The 20,275-nt window shown below is 38.6% G+C and overlaps 1 protein-coding gene across 4 annotated transcripts in view; it reads right to left on the bottom strand.

Annotated features, from left to right (window-relative positions):
• Positions 1-20,275, bottom strand: part of peak1 (pseudopodium-enriched atypical kinase 1) — a 227,253-nt gene that overhangs the window by 70,223 nt on the left and 136,755 nt on the right. Inside the window, exon 4 of one of the 4 annotated variants that reach the window (XM_073025541.1) lies at positions 981-1,057. The exons of the other annotated variants lie outside the window; for them this stretch is intronic. The gene's annotated coding sequence lies outside the window, so the exon portion shown is untranslated. The remainder of the gene's footprint in view (positions 1-980; positions 1,058-20,275) is intronic. 4 annotated transcript variants of the gene reach the window in all.

Here is a 20,275-nt window from a genome sequence, read left to right as displayed (position 1 = left end):
TTACCTTGCAGTTCACCAAACATGACCAACAAAGTAAAAGCATCCTACAATGCATTCATTAATTTACACATTACTCCTTACCACAAAACATAGTTCAAAGTACCCAGTAGTTCTCTGTTTATGAAAGTATTTGAACCCAAATAGATGTTGTCTGGCCTACTGAGTTCCACCAACCTTTTGTGCATGTTGCTCTGGACTTTCAGCATTTGCAGAATCTCTAGTGTTTCCTTACTATTAACTATTCTACTTGATAGAAGAGTTGTTCAATTGCTTCTTTTAAAAGAATTTTGTTCTAGCTTTTGTTAGCATGAACTATATAATAAATAAAAATCGTCATGAATTATTTTTTATAGTTTGAGTTTGTTATGAGACAGCCATTTAATTTCTCGAAAAAAGCAAGCAATTAATGCACATGGAAAAAAGATCAAAATTTGCCTTTCCATTCTCGGGACCAACAAAAACATCAATTATTTACATGTTCCTGATTTAAAATAAAGGAAATATCAAAGTGAAATAATTTCAAATACTTAGTTTTATTATTATATTCTGTAAAATTATTAAACAAATTTAAATGCTGAAATTTTGATATTGGCTTTCTCAAATAATGCAAAAAAATCCCAACTTCATGAGTGACAAAGAATAGTTGCTTCTTAAAATTGAGAATGGGTAGGTCATTTCTGCTGATCAAATTTATGCTCAAATCTTGCTCAAAATGATAGAATAAAAAAAGATTTCCATTTGCAGCAATTTGAGAAGTGAACAACAGTTTTCTACTCACCTCTCTGTACATCGAGAGCAATATGGCATAAAACACTTCGTTCAGCCCATCAAGTCCACACTGACCACCATTAATCATACATTACATTAATCATACAATAATGTCATTTTATTCTTCACACTTTTTCTTCAACCCTCCACTGATTCCACCACTCACCAACAGACACTAAAAGCAATCTGCATTGGACAAATGACGTACCAACCTGCAAATTGCTGTGAAGCCGCAGTAAAACAAAGAACTTGGAAGAATCCCATTGCTGTCATGGAGAATGTGCAAATTCTACGGAAACAGCATTAGATATTAGGATTAAACTTGAGTCACTGAGGATGTGAGGCAACAGCTCTACCAGCTGCATCACAACTAAGTCAGGTTTGTAAAAAGCTGCTTTTAATTTGGCAATAAAACAGTCATCTCACTTACAGAAATGGAAAACTGATTTCCAAGTGACTGGTGAGAAAAGGGCAATGTTGTAGCAGGGTTCAGGGAACTTCATTTGTGCATCTATTCAATACTGTGTGCTTAATTCCAACAGTTGGTACTTGGAATGGAAAACTAAATTCCAATCAAAATACTTCACTAGACATTAGTTTCTGGAGTTCTGACTTAAAAAAGAAATAATTTTAGCAGTCTTCATATTTTCATTAGCAATTTCCCTGTTCCTGAGAACAAACTTCTATCCCTCTTTCACCAATTATACTTGTATCCTAAATTGGTTCAAAGTACAAAGACAAATGCTGGACTTCTGGTAAATATTAGAACTGAGCTAAAACAGCATTTTGTTGAGGCAAATTTTACATTGTTACATCTTTTTTCATTATGACAATTTAAGATCGCCATGGTTACATTCAGAACATTTTGCATCTGATTTACTGGATTTTGAATTGCAATGTTTGAGAACAAATATTTTCCATGCAGTGTTAATAATTTAGAGATACAGCACGGTAACAGGCATTCTGGCCCAACAAGAGCATGCCATCAAATTACACCAATGTGACCATTTAACCTACTAACTCTCATGTCTTTGGAATATGGGAGGAAACTGGAGCACCCAGAGGATCCCCACGCGGTCACAGGGAGAATGTACAAATTCCTTACAGTCAGCAGCAGGAATTGAATCCAGGTCACTGGTGCTGTAATAGCATTATGCTAACTGCTGTGCTACCATGCCACCCTAATTAGATTTGTTATGCTGAAGAAATTCATAAAAAATAGGGGGTCTTCTTATCCCCCATGGGAATTTCAATTCAAATTGTAACAATTCTTAAGTGTACTAAAAAAAAGGGGGGGGCAGTTGAGTCAAATAGCAGAGACAACTTAGATCCATATAAACCCATTGAGGACAGAAGAAGCAAAGGATATGCTGACAGTAAATTTGGAGGAAGCTTGTGTGTAGACAAACCAGTTACATGGAATTGTCCAGCTAGATAGAGTGTTCTGCTCTTTGCTGTAAACTCTATGTAATTTATTGCAGACATGGAGTAACACTAAATTAATTTTATTTTATTTAGAGATTCAGTGTGGAATAGTTCCTCCCTAGCCTAATCACAGGTCAATTTACAATGACCAATTAACCTATTAACCAGTATGTCATTCGGACTGTGGGGGTGGGGCAGTAACAGCAGGTCCAGAGAAAACCTCACATTCCACGGGGAGGACGTACAGACTCCTTATAGATGGTGTCAGGATAGAACTCCGACGCCCCAAGCTGTATTAGCATCGCACTAACTGCTATGCCGCAAGGGTGCTCACGGAAAATGAAGATCACAATGCCATTTAATAGGTTATAAATCAATTGATGGTTTAGAACACTTTTTGCATTACTTGGGCCACATTGGTTAGAGAGGAATCATGACTAGAAAAAACAGTCCAACTCAATGCTTTGAAGGCAGTTGCAACCTGTTATACTGTAATATGACTTTCTTTAACACAAGTTTTCTCTGCAACATAACTATCACGTTAGAGCAGAACTACCTACCGGTATATATCCTACCATACAAAACTCTCCTGATAGAAAGTAGATAAACTGCCATCATACATTTCCTACTGTTTGAAATCTAAATGCACTTCTGTGTTTGTATTTGGCTGAAGTACTTTTTATCACTGTTAGACTAAATGAGGGATAGAACTGAATTATTTAATGATGTGGTCAATTGTGTTTTTTCTCTCTCTCTCTCTCTCTCTCTCTCATATATATTATATATATAGTCATTAATGGTAAATCAAATACACTTTTCCTGCCTAAAATTACTTTTTAATTCTCTACCTCTGGTCGAGCAAAAAAAGAAAATTTAAAAATACATTACAGTTGTAGCATTCTCTGTCTATCCTCATACAATACATCATGCTGCAGCTGTGATCTTTGTACTTTGGTGCACAAACTTATGTCCCAGTGGACAACAGGATTTAAACAAGCCTCAGTATTGCTTATGTTCTTTACGTAAAAAGCACAAAAACTAGATGCATAAAAAAAGCAATAAAATGATTATTATTGTTTTTACACAAACACATCTTTAACCGCATAGAATTTACAGCACAGAAACAGGCCTGGATAAAGCAATAGACATAATGGGCAACATATGCATGCACTGTATTTCCTGCCTGCACTTTTACATACAATTTCCATGCAAATACAATTGGATACAATTACAAATACAAATACAATTCTAACTGAATTAAAAGACAAGTAAATAACTTTGAGTGATTTACATCTAGATTTGGTCAGTACTGCTTAAGCCATCACTAAACCATAACCAATCTACTTCCCCAAATATTGGAATGGTGACACTTGGGTTTTATCCCCCTAAATCTCTACAATAATCATTAGTTCCCTTATAGAACCATAGAACATTACAGCACAGAAACAGGCCCTTTGGCCCTTCTTGGCTGTGCCGAACCGTTTTTTTCTGCCCAGTTCCACTGACCTGCACCTGGCCTTTATCCCTCCATACACCTCTCATCCATGTACCTGTCCAAGTTTTTCTTGAATGTTAAAAGTGAGCCTGCATTTACAACTTCAGCTGGCAGCTCATTCCACACTCCCACCACTCTCTGTGTGAAGAAGCACCCCCCCCAAGTTCCCTTTAAACTTTTCCCCCTTCACCCTTAACCCATATCCTCTGTTTTTTTTTCTCCCCTAGCCTCAGTGGAAAAAGCCTGCTTACATTCACTCTATCTATAGCCATCATAATTTTATATACCTCTATCAAGTCTCCTCTCATTCTTCTACACTACAGGGAATAAAGTCCTAACCTATTCAACCTTTTTCTGTAACTCAGTTTCTCAAGTACCAGCAACATCCTTGTAAATCTTCTCTGCACTCTTTCAACCTTATTAATATTCTTCCTGTAATTTGGTGACCAAAACTGTACAGAATATTCCAAATTCAGCCTCACCAATGCCTTATACAACCTCACCATAACATTCCAACTCTTATACTCAATACTTTGATTTATAAAGGCCAATGTACCAAAAGCTCTCTTTACAACCCTATCTACCTGTGATGCCACTTTTAGGGAATTTTGTATCTATATTCCTAGATCCCTCTGTTCTACTGCACTCCTCAGTGCCCTACCATTTACCTTGTATGTTCTACCTTGGTTTGTCCTTCCAAAGTGCAATACCTCACACCTGTCTGTGTTAAACTCCATCTGCCATTTTTCAGTCCATTTTTCCAGCTGGTCCAGATCTCTCTGCAAGCTTTGAAAACCTTCCTCACTGTCCACTACACCTCCCATCTTTGTATCATCAGCAAATCTGCTGATCCAATTAACCACATTATCATCCAGATCATTGATATAGATGACAAATAACAATGGACCCAGCACTGATCCCTGTGGCACACCACTAGTTACAGTCCTCCACTCAAGAGAAGCAATCCTCCACTACCTCTCTCTGACTTCTCCCATTGAGCCAATGTCTAATCCAATTTACTACCTCACCATGTATACCCTCTACAGAATTTAAACATTCAAAAGCAGTTTGTTTTGTCTTTGGGATAATGTGTTCAAGTAGCTAAACAAAAATGAAAACATTTAAATCAAGGTAGTAAAACTCAATGGAAAATTAAGTTGCAAAATGAGATACTTGAAATGTCTTATTAGCTATTACACTTCATAGGAGGTGACCAGAGGCATTTTAAAATCATTTAAAGAGGAACATTTTGTGTGAAATTTTCCAAATATAAAAGAGAAAATCTGCAGATGCTGGAAATCCAAGCAACACACACAAAATGCTGGAGGAGCTCAGCAGGACAGACAGCATCTACAGAAAAGAGTACAGTCGATGTTTCGGGTTGAGGCCCTTCATCAGGACTGGTGAGAATCTTGGCCTGAAATGTTGACTACTTTTTTCCATAGATGCTGCCTGGCCTTTTGAACACAGCCTGTTTTAAGTACATACATGCAGAGGCAATCCAATCACCAGTACAATTATTCTCACAATCCTTTTTTTTCCAATTAAATAGAAAACATCAGAGCTGAGAGTACATTACAACGCCTTGTGCACGATTCAAATGTGCAACAAGCTTCAAATGTTTATTAATTTCACTTATATAAGACTTTCAAAGTGGATAATGAAATTTGCATTGGATCATCATTGTTTCTGTAAATTCTTCCATCTGTCAGAAAATGAAAGGTGCCAAAATGTTCTTTTCTCCAGATGAGCAGTAAGTGGAAATTTCAGGAGAAAAAGGCCATAAGCTAAACAGCACTGTGTAATTATACAGAGATTCATGAACATTTGCAAATATGTTCAATACTTTAATTGACACGGAATTTAGTGGCTGTGCAAGTGCAAGGCAAGTGATTCAAATCTATCTCAAAGTTCAGGCACTAAATTACAACAAAATTGTTTACCTTCAACATATTGACTACTGTGTTGAAAATGTTCCATGATGATTATACTAATAATCATGCAATAACAACCTTGCACTCAATTTCAGCAAGACTAAAAAATAGATTGCAAACTTCAGGAAAGGGAAGTTGGGATTACATGTACCATTCCCATGAGGTTGTCAGCAGTGGAAAGGGTGAGCAGTTTCAAGTTCCTGGGATTCGATATCTCAGAGGATCTATCCTGGGGCCAAAATACTGGTGTAATCATGATGAAAGCTTGGCTATACTTCTTTCAGAGTATCAGGAGATTATATATGTCACCAAAGACTCTAGCAAATTTCTACAGATGTATTGTAGAGAGCTTTCTGGTTGCATCACCACCTGATATGGAAGTGCCACTGCACAGGATCCTAAGAGGCTCCAGAGGGTTGTAGACTCAGCCAGTTCCATCATAGGTACAAGCCTCCCCACCACAGAGAACATCTTCAAATAGACATGCCTCAAGAACATGGCATCCATCATGAAACACCTTCCAGAACATTCCCCCTACTCATCAGGAAGGAGATACAGAAATCTCGCACCCAACATCTCAGGAACAGTTTCTTCCACTCTGCCATAAGATTTCTGAATGGTCCATGAACCCATGAACAGTACATCACTATTTCTCTTTTGCACTATTTATATTTTAACTTATAACTTTTGGCAATTTGTTATGCTACCACAAAACAGTTAATTTCCTGACTCAGTGATAATAAACCTGATTCTGATTCATTGGAAGGCATATACAGTGGATCAAAATGTCTGTTTCTATGCTGTGTGATTCCAAGACTCTCTTAAAATAATCACATTATAAAAATATTTTCCCATTTGCTACACAATATAATAGCATTTAAATGACTGTAAGACAGCTGCATTTTAAAGAAAAATACTTTCATTAAAGTTATTGACAGCACTATATATAGATGAATGTAAATTCAACCCAAGATATTTTAACTATATTTCTAGTCATAATTCTTAGATTAAACTCAAGGCTAGTAATGCTACCATCAATACTACTTTAAATATATGCACAGAATGGCCAAACATAAGCAACTTATCTTCCCATACCAGTTTACTGATATTATTGGGAATTCTGGCTTCTCTCCCCTTCCTTTCCAGTCTTGATGAAAGGCCTCGGCCAGAAACATTGACTGTTTATTCCTCTCCATAGATGCTGCCTAACATGCTGAGCTCATCCAGCATTTTGTGCGTGTGTTGTTATTGGAAAACTTGTCTTTCAGCCACAATTGCGCTGAAGGCAGTTCCCTTTTCATCCACATACACACATTCTGTAAAACTAATCTCAGCACAAAAGATGCCCATTTAGCCTACTAGCTATGTGAGGTTGCAACTGACTCCAGCTCATTCACATTACCCTACAAGTTAGTTCCTTTTATTTACACAGTCACAGGATGTGGACATTGCTGGCAAGGCCAGTGTTTACTTTCCATCACTTGTCACCATGGAATTGGGAGGGTAGTTATGTCAGGCACATAGGTGGGTGTGAAACCACATACAGACAAGGAATGTATTTTTCACTTTTTGTTTTTAGCTGATTTTAGGGATTTATTTTCAGTTTTTATTAATACAGTAGATTCCAGTTAATTGTTTCATTGGTTAATTGGGTTAGCCACTTATTTGGGACAACTCTTAAAATAATAAAAACTAATCAAGAAAATAGCTGGGATTCCCTTTGTTTATTTGAGACACTTATGAAACTTCCCTGGGACAACAGACTTACCAAACAGTATCTAACTAGCATCAGATGCATAATCTTGTGTGGCCATTAGACACCACACCATGCTCAGAGGAAACAGTTTTTAAATAGCGTCAGTTGCATGTGTTTGTATTCAAAAAGAAGTGATTTTTGTCACCAATAGTTGGCGTGAAATAAGCAGTAAGACCATTTAGAATTGTTTTGTTCGCTGCAGTGTCAAGTACTTAGGCTTAGAGATGCCAGAAATGACCAGGAGTGAAAATGAAAAAATTTCACTATTTCAACCAGTTAGGAACTATAAGAATTTGAAGGTCTCAACAATCATCTTGAATATTACAATGAAAATAAAGATTTGAAAAATGCAATCATCAAAAGCATTATATGAAGGAAGTCCATTATCTACACTATGTGTCTGCACTAATTTTATTCATTTACAGTCAATCAAAAAATTACGCCGTTGTGTTGGTTGTCCATCATATCCAATGATGACAGTGAAACCTGTTCAGGAGAGTTTTTAAAATGGAAATACTGTTGCAATGGGACTGTTCCACTCTCTTGACCTTGCAAGTCCAGGTTCAATAATATGAGTAGTCATCACAAACTGAAGTTTAACTTAGTTGCAGTGGATAACCATGACTTCTTCTGTGCCTTATCATGCTATTCGCTCTCCATGAAGCATTGAGCAACCGTCTTCTTGGACATTGGATCACACTGTTGATTGCACCCACCCAGTTCGCCGGAGTTAACTTCATATGCTAGGATAAGCACGTCCTTATTTTACCGGGGTACGAGACCTGCTGGCTACCCTCATCTAGTTTAGTTCACCTGTCGAAGCGGTGTATCGGTGTGGTTTCTGTTACATGCAGTTACTTGGAGCCACAGGTGAGAGCTGAGTGTTCAGTGGAAGCCAAAGGTGAGTGAGCTGCTCCAACATGGAGGTAAGCTGAATTTAGTAGTCAAGTGACAGAGTGAATGCCCTTAACATCAAGGAAGCCATTGACTGAGTGTGACATCAAATCCTAGTGAAATTCAAGTCACTGAGCATCAACAGGGAAAATCTCTGGTGGTTCTAAACATAGGGATTGTGATGGATAATTTGAGGCAATGGCTAAAAGTCATTCTATTACTAGATCTGCTTTTAAATAACTGTTCCATTAAACAACTCTCCCAAATTATGTACATTTTAATTTATTTTTGAGGAAGACTTGGCAAGGTCTGCACCGCAAATTTGTTCATATTGAATATGTGCATGAATGGTTATTACAATTGAGATTAATCAAAACATTAAGATATCCTACCTGATTTTTAAATTCCTATTTCTTTAACCAGGTGCGTCTTTTTGCAATTGTGACTTCCAACCAGTAAAGACAGGTATCTTCTGGATCCTGACATTATTAATACCTCTCTTATCGAATTTCTAAACTATTCACCATCACTTCCATGTAAATGCTCTGATTTCTCTGAAGACATTTCTTTGATAGTGGTTTTAACAACATTTGAAATTAATCCTTTTGCAACAATATTGTAGGTACTTGAGAAACTAGGAACTATCTTTGATTAAAAAGCCTAAAAATATAGATGCTGGAAACCTGAAATAACAGTAAACACTGGAGCTACTCAACAGGTTTAACAGCATTTGTACATACTCTACAAAATTCTTTTAAAAGATGACAGGTTACTGACCTGAAATGTTACTTATTTTCCCTCTACACAATTGCTGAATAACCTGCTGGATTATCTTCAGCATTTTCTATTTCTTATTTAGCTAGCATTGATATTGCCCAACAAGCTAATTAACTTTGTGGCAATTCAAAACTGCCTCAAGCACAGCATTTGACATTCCCTGACTGTGACGAGGCAGATAAAATACGAGAGGGATAGACACCAAAATATCACACTGGTGTAACAGCATTGCATGATTATCATTTTACATTGTGGAGTCATATTATGCTGATGGAAATAAGCAAATCTGATTATAACTGCTGCTCTATACCTTCATGACATACAGAATAAAAGAATCAGGAATTGAAATTTTACTTAATTTTAAACCAGACTGAAGCAGCAAATATTTGAAAAACCTAAAACTCCAGTTGAAACTTCAAGGAGCATATTATTGTCTTGCCTTTGGGTTCCAGTTTTATGCAGGCAAATACTGAGCAAGGTAAATGCAAAAAATGTTAGATTTATCCATTTAAAGTTCGAAGTAAATTTGTTATCAAAAGTCCTTATATAAATATACACACTGAGATTCATTCTCTTCCAGGCATTCACAGTAGACTAAAGTAGTACAAGAGAATCAATGAAAAACTACACACAAAGACTGACAAACAAGCAATGTGCAGAAGACAAAGTGTGCAAATAGATACATAGATAGATAAATAATGCTGTGAGCACAAATTGTAGAGTCCTTGCAAGTGAGTCCATTGGTTGTGGAATCCGTTCAATGATGAGGTAAGTGAAGTTATCCGCACTGGTTCAGAAGGCTAATGGTTAAAGAGTAATAACTGTTCCTAAACCTAGTGGTGTGGGATCTAAGGCCCCTCTACCTCCTTCTCAATGGTAGCAGCAAGAAAAGAGCATAGCCTGGATGGTGAGGGTCCTTGATGATGGATTCTTCTTTCTTGATGACAGAGGAAACCCAATAGCATGAATGGCAGCGATGCTTCACTATCAGATGAACTCAATGCCTTCTATGCCTGCTTGGAAAGGGAGAACACAACTACAGTTGTGAAGATCCCTGCTGCACTTGATGACCCTGTATTTTCTGTCTCAGAGGCTGATGTTAGGCTGTCTTTAAAGAGAGTGAACCCTTGCAAGGTAAGGTCCAGATGGAGTACCTGGTAAGGCTCTGAAAACCTGTGCCAATCAACTAGCAAGACTATTCAAGGACATTTTCAACCTCTCACTGCTACGGGCGGAAGTTCCCACTTGCTTCAAAAAGTCAACAATTATACCAGTGCCTAAGAAGAATAATGTGAGCTGCCTTAATGACTAAACACAAGGAAATCTGCAGATGCTGGAAATTCAAACAACACACACAAAATGCTGGTGGAACACAGCAGGCCAGGCAGCATCTATAGGGAGAAGCACTGTCGACGTTTCGGGCCGAGACCTTTCGTCAGGACTAACTGAAACTAACTAACTAACTAAGAGATTTGAAAGTAGGAGGGGGAGGGGGAAATGCAAAATGATAGGAGAAGACCGGAGGGGGTGGGATGAAGCTAAGAGCTGGAAAGGTGTTTGGCAAAAGTGATACAGAGCCGGAGAAGGGAAAGGATCATGGGATGGGAGGCCTAGGGAGAAAGAAAGGGGGAGGGGAGCACCAGAGGGAGATGGAGAATAGGCAGAGTGATGGGCAGACAGAAAGAAAAAAACAAGATCTCTGAGGATCTAACCTGGTCCCAACATACAGTATCGATGTAGTTACAAAGAAGACAAGACAGTGACTATACTTTATTAGGAGTTTGAAGAGATTTGGCATGTCAACAAATACATTCAAAAACTTCTATAGATGTACCATGGTGAGCATTCTGACAAGCTGCATCACTGACTGGTATGGGGTGGTGGGGGGGGAAGAGGGCGACTGCACAGGACCGAAAGAAGCTGCAGCCAGTTGTAAATCTAGTCAGCTCCATCTTGGGTACTAGCATACAAAGTACCCAGGACATCTTCAGTGAGGTCTCAGAAAGGCAGCATACATTATTAAGGACCTCCAGCACCCAGGGCATACCTTTTTCTGACTGTTAACATCAGGTGGAAGGTACAGAAGCCTAAAGGGACACACTCAGCAATTCAGGATGCCATCTGATTCCTAAATGGACTTTGAACCCTTGGTCACTTCCTCACTTTTTCTAAATATACAGTATTTCTGGTTTTTGCTTATTTTTTAACATGTATACTGTAATTGACTTGCTTTTTTTATTTTACTTTTTTTCTCTTCTATATTATGTATTGCATTGTGCTCCTGCTCCTAAGTTAGCGAATTTCATGTCACATGCCGGTGATAATAAACCTGATTCTGATCTCTCCTTTATTCTTCTAAATTCCCGAGTACAAGCCCAGACCCATCAAACGCTCCTCATATGATAAGCCTTTAATTCCCAGAATAATTTTTGTGAACCTCTTTTTAACCTTCTCCAATGTCAACACTTTATTTCATAAAACTGTTCACAATACTCCAAGTGAGGCCTCATCAGAGCTTTATAAAGCCTCAACATTACATCCTTGTTTACCTGCCCCTCAAACTATCTTCGTATTGTTCACAAACCTGGATGCAAAACCATCAATTCCATCATCCAAATCACCGAAATACAACCTAAAAAGAAGCGGTTTCAACATCAACCCCTGCAGCACACCACTAGTCACTGAAAGCCAACCAGAAAAAGCTCCCTTTATTCCCACTCTTTGCCTCCTGCCAATCAGCTAATGCTCTACCATACTAGTATCTTTCCTGTAATAGCATGGGCTCTTAACTTGTCAAACAGCCACTTGTGTAGCATCTTGTCAAAGGCCTTCTGAAAAGTCAAATACACAATATCTTTTTCTATCTTGCTTGTTATTTCCTCAAAGAATTCCAACAGATTTGTCAGGCCCGATTTTCCCTTCAGGAAGCCATGCTGATTCAGAAGGTCCATTTGACCCAATCTGAAAACATTTTTAGTATCTTCTTTGATATTATTGCCTAGTTTACATTCATATTTCATCTTTTCCCTCCTTATGGCTTTTTTAGTTGCCTTCTGTTGGTTTTTAAAAGTTTCGCAATCCTCTAACTTTGCACTCATTTTTGCCTTATTACATCCCCTCCCTTTTGCTTTTATTTTAGCTTTGACTTCACTTGTCAGCCATGGTACGTCACTGCTTCTTCAGAATACTACTTCTTCTTTGGGATGTATCTATCCTACACTTTCCAAATTGCTATCAGAAACTCCAGTCTTAGCTATTCTACCACCATCCCTGCTAGTGTACCCTTCCAGTCAACTATGGCCAGCTCCTCTCATGCCTCTGTAATTCCCTTTATTCAACTGTAATAGAGATACAATTGACTTCAGCTTCTCTTTCTCAAATTGCAGGGCAAGTTCAATCATATCATGATCACTGCCTCCTAAGGGTTCGCTTACCTTAATCTCCCTAATCAAATTTGGTTCATTACACAACATCCAATCCAGAATAGCTGATCCCCTAATGGGCTCAACCATAAACTGGTCAAAAAAAAAATCATCCCTTAGGCTTTGTAGAAATTCTCTCTCTCGGGATCCAAAATTAGCACTGTCCAAATTTTCCCAATCTAGCTGCATATTGAAATTCCCCATGACTATTGTAACATTGCCCTTTTGACAAACAAAAGAAAATCTGCAGATGCTGGAAATCCAAGCAACACATACAAAATGCTGGAGGAACTCTGCAGGCCAAGTAGCATCTATGGAAAAGAGTACAGTCAATGTTTCTGCACAAAACCCTTCAGCAGGACTGGAGAAATTAAGATAAGAACTCAGAGTTAGACAGTGGGGGAGGGGGAGGGAGAACCACAAGGTGATAGGTAAAACTGGGGGGGGGGGGGGGTGACGGGGGAAGGTGGTGGAAGTAGTGAAATAAAGAACTGGGAAGTTGGTGAAAGGGATAAAGGGCTGGAGAAGGGAAATCTAATAGGAGAGGACAGAAGGCCATGGAAGAAGGAAAAGGGGGGGGGGGGGAACACCAGAGGAAGGTGATGGGTAGGCAATGTGATAAGGTGAGAGAGGGAAAAAGAAACAGGGAATGATGAAGGGGGGAGGCGCATTACCAGAGGTTTGAGAAATCAATGTTCATTCCATCAGGTTGGAGGCTACCCAGATAGAATACAAGATGCTGCTCTTCCAACCTGAGAATGGCCTCATCACAACATCTCAGAATGGGAATGGGATGTGGAATTAGATTGGGTGGCCACTGGGAGATCCCATTTTTTCTGGTAAACGAAGTATAGGTGCTCGCTGAAGTGGTCTCCCAATCTACATCAGTTCTCACCAATATATAGGAGGCTACACCAGGAGCACCAAATACAGTAGATGACCCCAACAGACTCACAGGTGAAATGTCTCCTCACCTGGAAGGACTGTTTGGGGCCCTGAATGGTAGTGAGGGAGGTGGTGTAGGAACAGTTGTAGCACTTGTTCCGCTTGCAAGGCTAAGTACCAGGAGGGAGATCAGTGGGGAGGAACGAATGGACAAGGAAGTCAAGTAGGGAACAAGTTCTGCTAGATAGAGGAGAGTGGTGATGGAGGGGAACTGGTTGGGTCTGGTAATTTTCTACCTCCCACTGTAATTTGTAGCCTATATATATCCTAGCTACTGGTCGGAGGCCTGTATATAACTCCCATCAGTGTCTTTTTACCCTTGCAATTTCTTAACTCTGCTCACAAGGACTCTACGTCCTCCAGTCCTATATCCCCTTTTTATAAGGAGTTGAGTTCATTTTTTTTAAACCAACAGAGCCACACCACCCCCTTTGCCTAGCTGCCTGTTTTTTGATACAATGGGTGTTAAGCTCCTGATTATAATCTTCTTCCAGCTATGACACAGCTAGTGTCATACCTGCCAATCTCTAACAGTGCTACAGGATCATCTACCTTATTCCGTACACTGCAAGTATTCAAATGCAACACCTTCAGTTCTATATTTGTCACCTTTTTTTATTTTGTCCCTGTTACCAATGCAACTCATCCTACTGACTGCATTTGCCTGTCTCTCCTGACAGTCTCACTATGCACTGCCTCTGCTTTTATACCAACTGCCCTATCCCTTCAGCCCTATCACTCAAGTTCCCATCCCCTGCCTAATTAGTTTAAACTCTCCCCAACAGTTCTAGCAAACATGCTACAAGGATATTGGTCCCCCTCAGGTTCAGGTGTAACCCTTCCCTTTTGTACAAGTCATACCTTCCCCAGACAGATCCCAATGATCCAGAAATTTGAAACCCAAGGTAGGACATACAGTGAATAGTATGGCACTGATGAGTATTGTGGAATAGAAAGACCTGGAACTACAAATGCACAGTTCACTGAAAGTAGCTGTACAAGTAGACATGATGGCGAAGACGGTGTTTTAGCATACTGCCTTCATCAGTTAGGGCATCAAGTTTAAGATTACAGACACTATGCTGCAGTTATACAAGTCACCGTTGAGGCTGAACTTGGAGTATTATGTTCAGTTTTGGTCACCCTTTTATAGAAAAGACTTTGTCAAGCTGGAGAGTGTGCAGAAGAGATTTACAAGGATTCTGCCTGGACTACAGCGCCTGAGATATAGGGAGAATTTGACCATGTTGGATCCCCTGGAATGAAGGAGAATGAGGGGTGACTTCAGCAAAGTTTATAAAATTATGAGGCGTATGGATAAGTTGGACGGTTTTGGCCTTTTCTCCAGAAGCCAAAACTAAGAGGCACAGATACAAGATAAGAGGGGAGATATTTAAATGAGAACTGAAAAGCGACTTCTTTACACAGAAAGTAGTGAGCACCTGGAATGAACTGCCAGAGGAAATGGTCAGGCAGGTACTGTTGGAACATTTAAGGGGCACTTAGGTTCGTACATGGACCTGAGACGCTTGAAAGGTTATGGGCTGAATACAGGCAGCTGGGGCTAGCAGAGGAGGATGCTGTGGTCACCATGCCTGTTGGGCCAAAAGGCCTGTTTCTATGCAATGAGACTCTATGACTCTTAAGATACCCAGCCCCTCAACACTAACTTTTGTCTATGTAATTTGAAACCATCAAGCAACACTTTTATTGTTTTTCTATCTTTTACTGAAAAAGCAAGATAGTGCAAAAGTAGGATGTGATGAAAAGCTACTTGAGACTGCAAGACAGCACATTGGATGTTTTCATTCTCCAAGTTAGATGTTTAATAACGAAGATTTAACTTGAAGAAAGAAGACATCTGTGCAACGTCCAGTTTTGTATAGATATTAGACATCTGTGATGCTATTCTTATTTGTTCTCATTCATTACAGGATATAACTGAAAATGCAATTATTTCTAGGCAAAAAGTAAGTGAATATTTATCACAAAGTATAACACATTTTGAATATTCAAAAGGAATATAGTTTTTCTTCAAAAACAACAATTATTTGACAACCTAAGTTGTTATCATTCTTTGTATGAGATATTTTCTGCATGTACATACTTCAGTTGCTAGGAAACCTGACAGCTATTGCTAGTATGTGAAACACCTACATGGTCCAAACTCTTCTTTGCATAATAATGACTACACAATTTATAACTTGGGGTGCCATTATTAGCATAGCAGTTAGCATTACGGTTTGGTGTGTTGGAGTTCGAAGTTCAATGCTGGCATCATCTGTAAAGAGTCTCCATACGTCCTCCCCATGGAATGTGTGATTTTCACTTGGGTGCTTCCATAGTCCATGAGGGTAGGTTTATTAGTCATTGTAAGCTGTCCCATGATTAGGTTAGGGTTAAATCAGGGTTGTCATGGGTTGCTGTGTGACATGGGTTGAAGGGCTAGAAGCCCTATTCTGTGCTGCATCTTCAAATAAAATAAAAAATAAATAAATGCCTGTATTCACTCGACTTCAGAATATAGTCAGCAAGGATTTCAAATTCCGAGCAATCTCACCACATGATTTTAACTGCCAACCTAAAATGATTTGGTTATAGGAAACAAGAGAATCAAACATATATTAGAGCTAATCTAGTCTCAAAAGATCCATGTGCCTTACAAACAATGTAGTTTAACTACATTCTTATAGAAAGCTAACAAACCTCGTGCTTTCAGCATATACACAATTTGTGCACTTAACAACCATGATGGCTATGTGAAAAAATACTGCAACCTTTAAAAAGTTTTGATGGTAAAAAGATGACATGAAAGCATTTTTCTTGAGGCTTGCAGAACCTAAATCTTTTGGTATCATTTAACAAGGTTTTCTTCAGTTACAGCAACATGCATTGCACACCACGTGTGAAATAGATCACTCAGTCATTGAATGGCTGGACTCATATTGGCGCCTCGCATCCTGTTAACTTTTAGAAAAGCATCAAAGAACACCTGTTGTCAATTGAAATGCTTCACTAATTTCAGTCGAGTAGTGGTATAAAAATAATATGGTCACTTAACCCCTTGGCAACTACATTCCTTGCATGCTATTTTTTTTCAATATCAACACGTATTCTTATTTTTTTTTGAAGTGATTGTTTTCCCATGTCATCAATTGTTATCTCTTCGTGGGATGGTTTTTTCAAGAATAACGATCACTTTATGAGGTCAATCTTTAGAGGGCCAGAGATGTAATGGCATCCGCACTGGACTTCAAGGCGAATGGTTCCGGGTTCGAATTCTGCTCCTTGCACGTTTTCCATCTCTGCTGGGTTGAGCATTCAGCTAGCACCTTGGCCTTGTAAAGAACAGACAAATGCTAAAGAAACAGCAAGGCTTCCACTCGATGTGCCACAAGGAACAGAGAGGAACAACACAATAAGGTTAATCTCACAGTTCTACTTAGGCCACAATTTTTCATAATTTCAGTAGATTTATCTATCTGCCTGCTTAGCAACCACAGCTGGAAAAATCTCTGCCTCACCATCTCTCCCAAATGTTCCACTGTCAGTCAGTTCCTAGCGAACCTCAATTTCTTCCAACTAAGTATTCAAAAGGACCAAATAAAACCTTTTGCATCCCTGCCAGATTTTATTTTGAACATTTTGCCACTTGACTAATGCATTTTGGTCTGGTTACTGGGGCACCACTAACCAATGGAAAAGCCATTAAGTAGGCCATAATTATACACCCAGTTTGGTGGGCAAGGAGCACAGTAAACTGCTTGTAATGTAGATAAAACAGCATGCCAACATATTCAGAGTCAAAGTTTAGAAATTTTGCACATATTTATTGCTTATATACTTCAAATTGAAAAATATAAATTAGATTACATACTAAATCCACAGTATAAAATATACACTTTAGAAAAGAAACAAAATACAAATTTAAAGGACTTTGTAGCCCAAAGCATTATGCAAGTTTTTGTTACTGTTTCTTTCCACATGGGTTTCATTTCCCACCAAACTGGGTGTATAATTATGGCCTAGTTCATGGCTTCTCTATTGGTTAGTGGTGTCTCAGTAACCAAACCAAACACATTAGTATCACTCCTACTCATATCATTGCATCGAAGATCCTTCAATATTCATCTTTGCAACAAAAAATCTTAATCTCATTAAATAAACATGATTGAACAAAGGCCTGTGGCATTGAATTCCACATACAGCCTGACTTCTGTAGATGTGCAACATCTACTTACATTCTTCATTTGCCACTCATCATTTAACCATATGTCATTTTGAAGACATCTACTCAAATGCCCATAATAGTACAGTAAAATTAGAGCTAATTTCATCCTTTATTCTTAGCACTCATTTAAGATTTGGTTACCTATTCTACATAGAGTAAAACTGACAATATGACACCCTCAGAATTCTGGTCATTCTAGACTGGCAGATTTTCCAGATCACTGATTAGTAAACTAATGCAGACTTCATTCACTATTTTCTTTAAAGATGTTACACATGATAGAATTTTCCAGTTAACAAGTATACTTAGAGATCACAGAGAACAGGGACCAGGTGCATTTTCAGCAAGCACAGGAAACGAGCCCTTGTGCATTTGGGTCTGTGGCAACAAACCCAATGAATTTATAGGAAAAGAGAACTAGGTGAGCCTGATGCTAAACCATCAGGATTACTGAATAAAAGGTCAACAGATTAACAGGGTGAATATGTATAAAACCAACTGTGGGAAAAATAGTCCACTGGAAGATAATTTTCAGTAACAACAAAAATTATTTTTGAATCTTATATGAGACAGAATATTGGCTTAACGTTAAAAAGAGCGAGTCAAAATGACATCAATTGATATTGGAAAATTAGTTAGTTCCAGATCAAAGGAAAGCAGATATATCTTTAGGGAAAATCAACAAACTCTGTAATACCCATTCTAATTTAACTAGTCATTTCTTTCAACTTTTTTTGCATAATACAAAATGAATTATCAGGGGACTTGCAGCGCATCTTACTGAAAAAGAAAGTATTTTTAAAGGTAAGGATTTAACCCATCTGACACAGCAGATTTTTTGCCAATATAGTCAAACTCATTTGTAAATGTTAACTCATGCTTTGATCTTCTCCGCATGTGGGGAAGCTTACAACACAGAATCAGGATGTTTAAAGTTCAGCTGGCATCAAACGTACTTCAGGCTATGTATGAAATTCATAACATTCTTTGACTGAATCTCCAATCTGGCATTAAATTAAGTGGACATAGATGATCCCAGTTACCAAGACTGTAATTACAGTATTATTGCTTTGCTAAGACTAGAAAAGTAGTACAATGCCATTTATACCAAATTTAAACAAAGAAAGATTAAACAAATGTGTCCTGTGGTTGAGACTTTCAAGCAAGTCATTTACAATACTTATTTGCAGAAGTTGCCATCCTTTTTGAAGTGCCATCCCTTGCACATCTATTTCCCTCAAAATCATTCAAGAAATGCGTTTTACTGTCTAATGATGTAATCTGCATAAAGGGGAAACCAATTGACTAAATTCAGTCAGAAATACTCTGTTAACAGAAGTCCACAGCATATTTATGATACAAATATCAAGAATTAACTCAGCACAGAACACCAAATAGAACACCATTTGCCTATGGATTGTCAGAACTAAATCCTATTAAAAATGATTTATGAAACCAACACTAAGACTTTTGCCCAACCACCTTGCTGAGGGAAAAGTAATTAATTCTCAATATCTCTCTGAGAGCTGTTCAGATTCAGAATTAGGTTTAATATCACTGACATATGTCGTGAACTCTGTTGTTATGTACGAAATGTACATTGCAATACATAATAAAACATTTTTCTAAATTGAAAAGTGTGTGTGTGTGTGTGTTCGTTCGTGTTCGAAATGGATTGCGAGCGACATTCGGAAGGTGGTGTGTGCTTTCACGCTGACCGAGGGCCCAGCGGGTGAGTGACAGAGAAGTTCAAGATGATCTCCAACTTGTGCATATTCAACTGTTTAATTAGAATGGGCCCTTTTCTCTTTGTCATTCTTTACTAATCCTTTAGTTAAGATTCATCGATATAATTCTTTTAATGGCATACAGTATACTGTCTCTTATTTTGTGGCATTCATTTGTAACAGGGAAGCAAATTACACAGCATCCACACAAACAGGGGGTTTTGGGGGGGCGGGGGAGCTGGATATTGTCTTCCCTAGACTTACACTGTCAAGGAAACCAGAACATTTCATAAAGAAGTTGTGCAAAAAGAAAAAAAAAAGTAGCGAGGTAGTGTTCTTGGATTCGATGTTCATTCAGAAATCTGATGGCAGAAGGGAAGAAGTTATTTCTGAATCGAGCTCCTGTACCTCCTCCCTGATGGTAGCAATGAGAACAGGGCATGTCCTGGGTAATGGGGTCCTTAATGATGGATGGTCTGGATGCTGAGGAGGCTAGTATCCATGATGGAGCTGACTAAGTTCATAACTTTCTGCATCTTTATTTCAATCCTGTGCAGTTCCCCTATCCCATACCAGACAGTGATGCAGCCAGTTAGAATGCTCTCCATGGAACATCTGTACATATTTGCAAGTTTCTTTGGTGACATACCAAATCTCTTCAAATTTCTAATGAAATATAGCCACTGTTGTGCCTTCTTTGTAACTGTGTCAATATGTTGGGCCCAGGATACTGTATATCTGCAGAGATGCTGACACACAAGTACTTGAAATTGCTCACTCTTTCCACTTCTGATCCCATTACGAGGATGGGTGTGTGTTCCCTTGCCTTACCCTTTCTGAAGTTCACAATCAATGCTGAGCAGTAGTCAATATACAGCCGGTCTCCCATACAACCCTGTCC

The sequence above is a fragment of the Hemitrygon akajei genome, chromosome 21 (genome assembly GCF_048418815.1).
Source record: "Hemitrygon akajei chromosome 21, sHemAka1.3, whole genome shotgun sequence".
Lineage (NCBI taxonomy): Eukaryota > Metazoa > Chordata > Chondrichthyes > Myliobatiformes > Dasyatidae > Hemitrygon > Hemitrygon akajei.
Note: the sequence above shows the minus strand (reverse complement) of the source record. Positions and strands in the feature narration are given on the sequence as shown.